This window comes from Mustela nigripes, chromosome 1 (assembly GCF_022355385.1).
Source record: "Mustela nigripes isolate SB6536 chromosome 1, MUSNIG.SB6536, whole genome shotgun sequence".
Taxonomy (NCBI): domain Eukaryota; kingdom Metazoa; phylum Chordata; class Mammalia; order Carnivora; family Mustelidae; genus Mustela; species Mustela nigripes.
Window position 1 is genome coordinate 52,406,133 of NC_081557.1, and position 9,741 is coordinate 52,415,873.

General features: G+C 46.6%; 1 protein-coding gene across 1 annotated transcript in view; it reads left to right on the top strand.

Annotated features, from left to right (window-relative positions):
* Positions 1-8,916: 8,916 nt before the first annotated feature.
* CAPN5 (calpain 5) overlaps positions 8,917-9,741 on the top strand; it is a 52,818-nt gene continuing 51,993 nt past the window's right edge. Inside the window, exon 1 of the mRNA XM_059411449.1 lies at positions 8,917-9,011. The gene's annotated coding sequence lies outside the window, so the exon portion shown is untranslated. The remainder of the gene's footprint in view (positions 9,012-9,741) is intronic.

The following is a 9,741-nucleotide window of genomic DNA, read 5'->3' on the forward strand; positions in this document are numbered from 1 at the left end:
TCTTTCCTCTTTCCTCTCCCTCCTTCTCGCCCTCCCTTCCTTCCTTTCTTTCTTCTTTCCTTTTTTTTTTTAAGATACAGAGAGAGAGCATGAGCTGGGGAGGGGCAGAAGGAAAGGGAGAGAGAATCTCAAGTCAGGTCGGTGCTCAGCAGGGAGCAGTGATGGGACTGGATCTCTCCATCCTGAGATCATGACTCAAGCCCGTATCAAGAGTCCGTCACTTAATGAGCAACCCAGGTACCCCAGCCATTCATGACTTTAAAAAAAAAATTGTTTTTTTCTTTGTAAAAGGTGAAAGCATTTGAAAGCATTTCCTTTAAGATTTGGAACAAGATGGGGCGCCTGGGTGGCTCAGTCCTTAAGCGTCTGCCTTCAGCTCAGGTCATGAACCCAGAGTCCTGGGATCGAGCCCCGCATCATGCTCCCTGCTCAGCATGGAGCCTGCTTCTCCCTCTCCCACTCCCCTTGCTTGTGTTCACTCTCTCACTGTGTCTCTCTCTGTCAAATGAATAAATAAAATCTTAAAAAAAAAAAAAGATTTGGAACAAGATTAGATGTGCCCACCATCACTTCTGTTCTACATTGTTCAAGACGTGAGAGCACAGCAGGAAGACAAGATAAAAATTCAAAGATATAATGACTTGAAAACAGAAAGAAAACAATCAAAACCTCAGAGATCTGCAACCCTATCTGCAATTTCCCGTCTCTATAACAAACTAATGCCATACTCCTTATCTGAAGTGAAATTTGTGCATAATTTAATCTCTCATGAATATATTTTCCAAAAAATCACCATAATCCTTTAATTTTAATATTAGATTAATAAAATACTTTAAAATTATATGAATTGTAATGTGTGAATTCTTGGGCAAAACAAGAAAAAACAAAAAACCCCTTACAGATCTCTAAACTAGGGGGCAGTACACCTCATTGAGAACCAACATACAAAATTCAATTTAATTTCTATATAGTAGTAAAAAGGGGTCAGGAAAAGTCATTTTTTAAAAAAAGTACCACAATAATAGAGGGGCACCTGGGTGGCTCGGTTGGTTAAGGGACAAGCCCCTTGAAGTCCCTGACTGCCTTGAATCCCTACCCCAACCAGGGAACAGGGATTATCATCATCCCCACTGGCCAGATGTGGAGACTGAGGCCCTGGTAGGAGAATGACCTGCTTAAGGTCACACCAATCTTCAGAGGGAGGAAAACCTTCTGGGTCCCACCCATCTCAGAAGCACTGGGAACTGGGACACAGGGTGGTGGCAGCAGCCCTCTGAGGCAGGAGGGGAGGGTGGATCTCCAAGTTCAGGCCCACCTCAGCTTCCTCACCATTCCCCTTTCCTGTTCCCTTCCCAGCCCTCTACCCATTCAATTCCAGAACCCCACCTGGATGCCCCCCCTCCCCTGCCCCTGGAGGCCATGGAGGTGGGGGGACTGCTAATCTCTCCACGTTAAATCAACATTATAACGATTTTTAGAGCCGGCCCCTCTCCACCCCGGAACAGTCATTTACAGAATTATGCTGTAGTGCTCATGACCCTCTTCTTCCCTCCTGCCTAGACTCAGCCTGGCCTTTGAGTAATGAACAGGCTCATTAACATAATTTTCCCAGTAGAAGAACAGTCCAGAAGGTCAATTCTGATGCTCTCCAAAACCCAGAAATGACATTAGTTTGTCAAATGTCATCCTTTATTCTTGTCTTAAAAGTCTGAAGCAATAGAGTAGGAGATTGGATTTGTATTTCAGAAAATTCATTCCTGCTGCAGTTGAAGGGATCTGAGGGGAAGGAAGGGATCCTGAGGAGAGTGAGGAAATGGGGAGCAGAGGAGTAAGGGAATGCCTGACCTGGGAGGGAGAGAGGAGTAGAGAGAGTCTAGAGGTCATGGCAGGTAGAATGGGACTTGGAGTTTAGAGTGCGAGCAGAAGACACAGGAGGGAGCAAGGCTGGTTCAGGTCTCATCCAGGAACTTGAAATTCACAGGCTTGGTGGGAAGAGTCAAGGTTCTTATGAGGGTGCTCTAGGCTTTTTGGGAAACAGTCTGGCCGTTCCTCAAAAAATGTCACCTGGAGTTACTCTATGGCCCAGTAATTCCATTCCTAGGTATATACGCCAAAGAACTGAGAACACGGGTTCGTCCAAGTATTTCTACATAAATGTCCACAGAAGCATTATCCATAATAGATCCAAGGTGGAAAAATACCAAGGGTCCATCAATAGATGAATGGATAAACAAAATGCAGTATATACATACAGTGGAATATTATCCAGCCACAAAATCGAATGGGTGTACTGACGGATCCATGCTATAACATCCACGAACCAGGAAAACATTCTGCTGGGCGAAAGCAGCCAGACCCCCAAAGCCACCCATTGTATGATCCTACTTGTATGAAATGTCCAGAAGAGCAAATCCATAGAGACAGAAAGTAGTTTCATGGTCACCAGGAAATGGTGGAGGCAAGGGGAGCAACTGCGAACGGGAAGATGAAAATATTCTAGAATGAGATCATGGTGATGATTGTACTATTTTGCAAATAGACTAAAATCTACTGAATCTTACCCTTCCAAAGGGTGAGTTGTATGGCATGTAAAAAAATGGTATCTCAATAATAACACATTTACAAAGTTGCGGTTGGAGACAAAGCACTCTCTCAACTTCCCTGCTCTCCCACTCCCTTTTCCTGCTCTCTCCACCCCTTCCCACCTGCCCCTCAGGAACCAGTCTCCGAAGACTGTCTGTCCTTCCTGTATTTCCTTTGCCCAAATGAGCAGATCCCCGTATGTCTGTGTGGGGGGTTTTTTTCTTTCAAGATTTTTTAAATTTATTTGACAGAGATCACAAGTAGGCAGAGAGAGAGAGAGAGAGGGAGAAGCAGGATCCTGCTGAGCGGAAAGCGGATGGATGCTGGGCTCCATCCCAGGAAATTGGATTTGTATTTCAGAAAATTCATTCCGCTGCAGTTGAAGGGATCTGAGGGGAAGGAGGGGATCCTGAGGAGAGTGAGATCTTGAGATCATGATCCTGAGATCATGACCTGAGCTAAAGGCAGAGGCTTAACCTACTGAGCCACCCAGGTGCCCATTCCTGTGTGTGTTCTCTTCTTTCTGATATGAAGAGCAGCATATTGTATAGACACTCTTTTGGCCTTTAATTTTTTCTCTTAATAGTGTGTCTGGAATTCATGCCATATCAATTCAGAGATGGTCCTATTTAATTTTTTTATTTCTTTTATTGTTTAATTTATTGTTTATTTTATTTTATCATTTTATTTTTACAACTGCCAAGTACTTCTTTGCATGGCTGGGCTACAGTGTATTCAACAGTCTCCCATGTGTGGTAGATTGTTTCTAAGATTTTGCAATTAAAAATCATGCTTCAACGAAAAAACTTTTGCATATGTATTTCCACATTGATGGAGGCCTGTCTTCAGGAAAGATTCGTGGAAGTGGAATTCCTAGGTGAAAGCGTAAGGACATATTTAGTTTTGTGAGGTATTGCCAAAGTTCTTTCCAGAAGGTTGCGTCAATTTGCATTTCCACCAGTGAGGTACATAAATGTATTTGAATGCCTGTTTCCCCACAGCCTTGCCAACAGAATGTGTTGTGATATTTTTCATTTTTTGTCAGTCTGATAGGTGAGAAATACAAGCTTTTACAGAGTTGTTTTAATTTGCCTTTCTCTAATTCTAAATGTCCTTGAGCATTTTTTTCCTTATGTTCGAGGGCCATTTTTTCAAAGACTTTATTTATTTGAGAGAGAGGCAAAGCAGGGAAGGTTTGGGGGCGGTAAGGGCAGAGGAAGAGGGTGAAGCACTCAGCAGGGAGCCTGGCCTGGGACCAATGACCCTGAGGGCCATTTTTTATGGCTTTTCTGGTGAATTCTCTGTCCTGCCCTTCCCCTCATTTTACTGTTGGATTTTTGGATTTTGTCCCTCAACTGTGAAGAGTTCCTTATGTATTAGGGAGAGCTGCCCTTTGTGGTATAATGTTGGGAATATTTTCTTCCCATTTGTTACTTGTCTATGGACTTAGTTTATGGTGATTCGTGTCATGCAAAGTTTGTTTATTTCTATGTAGCCAAATTTATCTGTCTTTTCTTTTATGGCCTCAGAGCTTTGAATCGTCATGGAAAGCCTTTCCCAACCATGACACTTGAAGAGGAAGTCACTCGTGTTTCCTTCTGGTCCTTGTATGGTCCCAGTTTTACACTTAGAGCCTGAAACCATGGAGTTTATTCTTTTTGTTGGGTGGGGTGTAAGATATGGGTCTATATTTTCCCCTTTTCCAAATGGCTACCCAGTAGCATTTATGATGAAGTCCATCTTCAGTATGTAACAAAGGTGCACCTCAAATCACTGGGATAACAATGTATTTAGGTCTGTTTCTAAATTTTTTAGCTAACTGCAATTTGTCTCTTCATGCACTAGTGTCACCCATTTTTAATTACAGAAGCTTTTATTGTTTTAATGCCTTTAATTTTTCATAAGTAAGCTCTACGTCCAATGTGGGGCTCAAACTTACAGCCCCTAGATCAAGAGTCACATGCTCTACCGGTTGATCCATTCAGGTGCTCTGACATTTTGAATGTCTGGTAAAGCCTCACAGATTTTCTTTTCCAGTGTTTTCTTGCCTTTCTTGCCTATCCTTGCATGTTTATTTTTCATATGCTGTTTGGCATCAATTCGTCGATCTTCATAAAATAGTTTGCCATTACTATTTTTTTTTTAAGATTTTATTTATTTATTTGAGAGAGAGAGAGCACAAGTAGGCAGATTGGCAGACAGAGGCAGAGAAGCAGGTTCTTTACTGAGCAAGGAGCCTGATGCAGGGCTCGATCCCAAAGGTAGAGACTTAACTGACTAAGACACCCAGGCACCCAATTTGCCGTTATTTTTAATGGCCATATTTTAATTTGCATTGAAACTACAAATTAACATAGGAAGAACTAACATCTTTACAATGTTGAATCATCCTACCCAAGAGCAGGGGATGTCTTTTCAATTGTTCTTCTTTAGTGTCTTTCAAGAATGTTTTGATTTATCCTCATATAGTTTTTTGTTTTTTTTTTTTAAGAGTGGTTACATTTCAAAGACCTTTAAAACATATTATTTATTTATTTATTTATTTGAGAGAAAGAGAGACAGAGAGAGAGCACACAGCAGGGGGAGCAGCAGAGGCAGAGGGAGAAGCAGGCTCTCCGCTGAGCAAGAAGCCACGCACAGTACTTGATCCCAAGACCCCTGGATAGTGACCTGAGCTGACAGCAGACGCTTAACTGACTGAGCCACCCAGGCATCCCTCCTCATATAGGTTTTGCATGTTTCTAATTAAATTTGTTCTTAAGCATTCAATTTTTGTTGTTATCACAAATAGGTTTTCTGTACTATTAGGACCTTTGTTTATTGTTTTTCTATATACAAAGTTTTTTTAATTTTATATTTTAACTTTACATTCTGCTACTTTACTGAACTCTTCTACTGTTCGATTTAGGGTTTTTTATTTTATTTTATCTTAAAGATTTTATTTATTTATTTGTTAGAGAGGCAGAGAAAGAGAGAGAGAGCATGAGCAGGGGGGAGGAGGGGCAGGCGGCCCTCCACCAAGCAAGGAGGCAGATATGGGACTCAATCCCAGGACCCTGGGATCATGACCTGAGTCAAAGGCAGATGCTTAGCTGACTGAGTTATCCAGGCATCCTTTGAATTAGTTTTATCATCAATTCTCTGTGGTTTTTCAGGTATAATATTTTGTCATCTGCAAATAGAAATAGTTTTATTTCTTCCTAACTTATTGTCAGGCCTCCAACTGATTTCTTTTGTCTAATGGCGTTAGCTAATACCTATGTGGAACAGTGGTGGACCAAATGGTCATTCTTGACTGGTCCCTGATCTTCATAGAAATATTTCCAGTGTTCCTTGATTATATAAGATGCTGGCTTTAAGACTACATTTTATCATTTGAGGAAATATCACTCACTTCCTATTTCACTGAGTATTTTCTATCATGAATGGGCATTGAATCTTGTTAAAGGCTTTATTGGCATCCATAGAGAATATTATATGATTTTCCTCCTAGATTCATTAATATGGCACATGTTTATTATGGGTTCACTTGGGTCCCCCAAAAGATGTTGAGGTCTAACCTCCAGTACCTCAGAATGTAACCTTACTTGGAAATAGGGTCTTTTAAAAGGCGATCAAGAAATGAGGACATTAGGATTGACCCTGATCCAATATGCCTTGTGTTTTTATCAAGAGGGGAATTTTGGACACAGAGATGGACACACACAGAGAAAACACATGTGAACATGAAAATGTAGATCAAGGTGTTGTGTTTACAAGGCAAAAAATGCCACAGATTGCCAGCCAACTGCTAGAAATGAGGAGGAAGGCACAGAACAGATTCTCCCTCACAGCCCTCAGAAGGACCCAACCCTAATGACACCCGATCTTGGATTCCTAGGCTCCAGAACTCTGAGACAATACGTTTCTGTTGTCTAGGCTGCCCAGTTTGGGGTACTTTGTGATGGCAGCCCTAGCAAGCTAATGCTATTAACAGATTCACTAATGTTAAACCAACCTTGCATTCCTGGAATGAATCCCACTTGGTTCTAGCTGGCTCTTAAGAAAATCCAGGATACTAGCAAAATATAGACAATGTTTCAGAGAGTTCTGGGATTAAGAGCAACTGAAACATCATCTTGTCCTCTGTGTCACCATTTTCCATGTGTCTGCTGGAAGCCCATTGTGACCCTCCCATTTCCTGTACTCTTGGGAGAATACCGTTAGCGACTACTCCCAATCTGAAAACTCTGTCTGACTCATCTCTCTCCCTACAGTCCTTGGTCTACAATCCCTGGCTACAATCCTCTCTACAGCCCCTTGTCTAGATGGGAGTAGGGGAACTGGTCGACATGGTTATTTGAATCCTTTCCCGCCAAGACACCAGCCACTCCCCATGCTGGGGTGCTTCCTCCAGGCTTCTCAAACAAAAGCTAGCCAATTAGATCTGCTGAGATTTTTGAAAGAAATTATTTTTATTGTAAGAGCTTCTTCTGGGAACCCTTGTTACACACAGGAGCAGTCAAGATAAGGGTGTTCTGGACTGGAGCAGAGAGGACTCTGTGCCCAGGCTCTGGTGAGATGGGGGATATGGAGACCCACAGAACTATGGAGAGAGTGGTGGGTCAACTTTAGGGGACAAAAGACTCTTCAAAGAGGAGTTGAAAGAGCTGCCCTGTGAGGGAATGAGCTCCCACTTATAGGGGGATGCAAGCAGATTGGCTTGCCAGTCAAGGGGTCTAGAGAGGCAGCTTTTCCCTGGGGCAGAGAAAAGGAGGAGGAGGAGGAGGGCACAAGAGTGGAGTCAGACAGGGTGGGTGTGGATCCCAGTTCTACCATTTCCCAATTGTGTGACTGGGGCATCTCCCTGAGGCTCATGGGTCTAATGAGGGCTCCTGCAGAGGCTGGCTGTGAGAATTTAATGGGAAAAGCACCTACACAGCAGGTCCCGTGATGGCATCTGTCGATGACTCAGTTTACAAAGACTGAGAGCCACTAAAGCCCCAGTAGAGCCCCACCCCTTCCTCAAGCTTGCTGGGAGACCAGGTTCTTCCTGGCTTGTCTGCAGGCCATACACAACAACCACCCCCACCCTGTCCCACCCCTACAAGAGCAGGGCCAGTGCCTCCCCCAACCCCCAAATGTGATAGGCGCCCTGGACGGGTCACCGTCTCTCTAGGCCTCTCTCCTCATCTGTCAGAGAAGGTAGGTAATGCCAGGGATGGGCTCAGAGTGGGCCCCTGCAGTTCTGACCTTCTGGAATGCCTAGGCTTCTAACTAATCATGTGTACATATCTCTGCTTCTCAGGACCCAGTGTCTTCCCAGAATGAGGGGGTTGGATCAGATGAACATAGCATCAGCTCGACTGTGCCGAGCACTCTGAGCCAGGGCCCCTTCTAGGGGCTTCACAGGAATGGTGTATCCCCTGTGATATGAAGGCTACCAGATTGTTTCTGTAGGGAGGTGACAGAAGCAGAAAGATGGGTGACTGGGCCTGGGTCCTACCACCGATGGGAGCCCAGGCAGTGACTTCCGAGCTCAAGCTTGGGATCAACACATGACACTTCATGGTGGTTCCAACGCTCTGAAAACACAAGGGGACCCAACATTCACTGTTTTGCAGACTGAGGCGAATGTTTTCTCAGACATGACTGGGCACCCTGCATGACTGGCAATAGGGGCCTGACGATTTGCCTGGAGGAGACCATCACACATTTCCCCAAGAAGCCCAGTTTACAGGCAGGAAAGGGGACAGAGGACTTGCCTGGATCATGCAGCCAGGGATGGGCAGAGTGAGCACTGGAGCCGGCCGGCCTGGCTTCCCCTAGTATTACTATCTTCTCCAGAATCAGCCTCAACCTCCCAGGGAGTCGAGGCTCCAACACGGATTATAAGAGAGGCTTCGAGAGGTCAGGGAGGAAGCACAAACAACTGGGTGGGAACGCCGAAGAAGGGGGGGTGGGGCTTCAGAGGGGGGGGGGGGGGGTGGGGCTTGGTGATGGAGGCCCTGGCTCTGGGGGCCTGATTATCAGCACTTTCCTCCTGGAGAGGGAAGGAAGAGCGTCTCAGACCGCTGCCGAGCTGCATAAACAAGGTCTAAGGGTCGGGGAGGCGGCGGCCTCGAGCAGAGCCCTGAGGGTCTGGAGAGGCGGCAGCCAGGACTCAGGCCGAGCAATGGGGTGTGAGTGGGGAAGTCAGTCACAGAAGCTGTTTTGAAACAATATTCTGAGGGTGGCCTGTCATCATGGCTGCATCTTTGGAAGTTCCCTTGCATGGACAGGGACGGCACGGAGGTGGGGAGTAGGTAGGGGGGTAGAGGAGGCGGGGCTGGAGCTGCATTCCGGGGAGAAATATCTAGGAGGCTTGGGACAGAGACGGTGCTGTGGTGGCCGGACAATCCGAGTGCCAGAGACGTTGAAGAGATAATTAACCGAAACTGAGAACCCCGGTGAGTGGGCCGGAGTTTCTCCATCTGCAAAGTGGGCTGGCACAGATCAGGCTGGCAGGTCTACCCGGAGCCCTGAGCCCCTACTGTGTGCCGCGGTTGGGCATTTCACAGACCATCTCAACCTTACTCCAGAAACATGCCGCTCCTGCTGCAGTCCTCTTACAGCACGCGTAAAGGCACACTGTGCGCCTGGGGCCAGCTCTCCGCATCAGGGTGTGCCTCCCGGGGCTCTAGATTCCTCCTCCTTGTCCCGAACCTTGGAGATGGGGAAGAGAGGAGCACGCGCCCCTTCAAGTTCCTCATTTCCCAGCCCTCTGTTTGGGCCCTGGCATGGCTGTCTACAAGATGCATGCCCTAAGCTCGGCCGGCCTGCAAGTCTTCCGCGGAACTGGCAAACAACCCTCGGGCACACCTGGGCTCGGCCCTGGGGTGGGGGGCTCCCAGAGATACACAACGGCTGACAGTGCGAAATTGGGAGGGAGGGAGAGCGGGGACCTGAACGAGCCAGCCGCGCTGGCCCAGAGTCCCCCTCCAATCCCGGAGCGGGAACTCGGCGGCCACTTCCCCGCCGCTTCGCCCCGCGGCAAAGCGCCAGTTCGCCTGCGCAGCAATCCTGGCCCGCCCGCTCCGCTGGAGACCACGCCTCTGTCCCCAAATGGGCGGAGGCCGCGGGGCGGGGCGGGCGGAGGCCGCGGGGCGGGGCGGGCGGAGGCCGCGGGGCGGGGCGGGC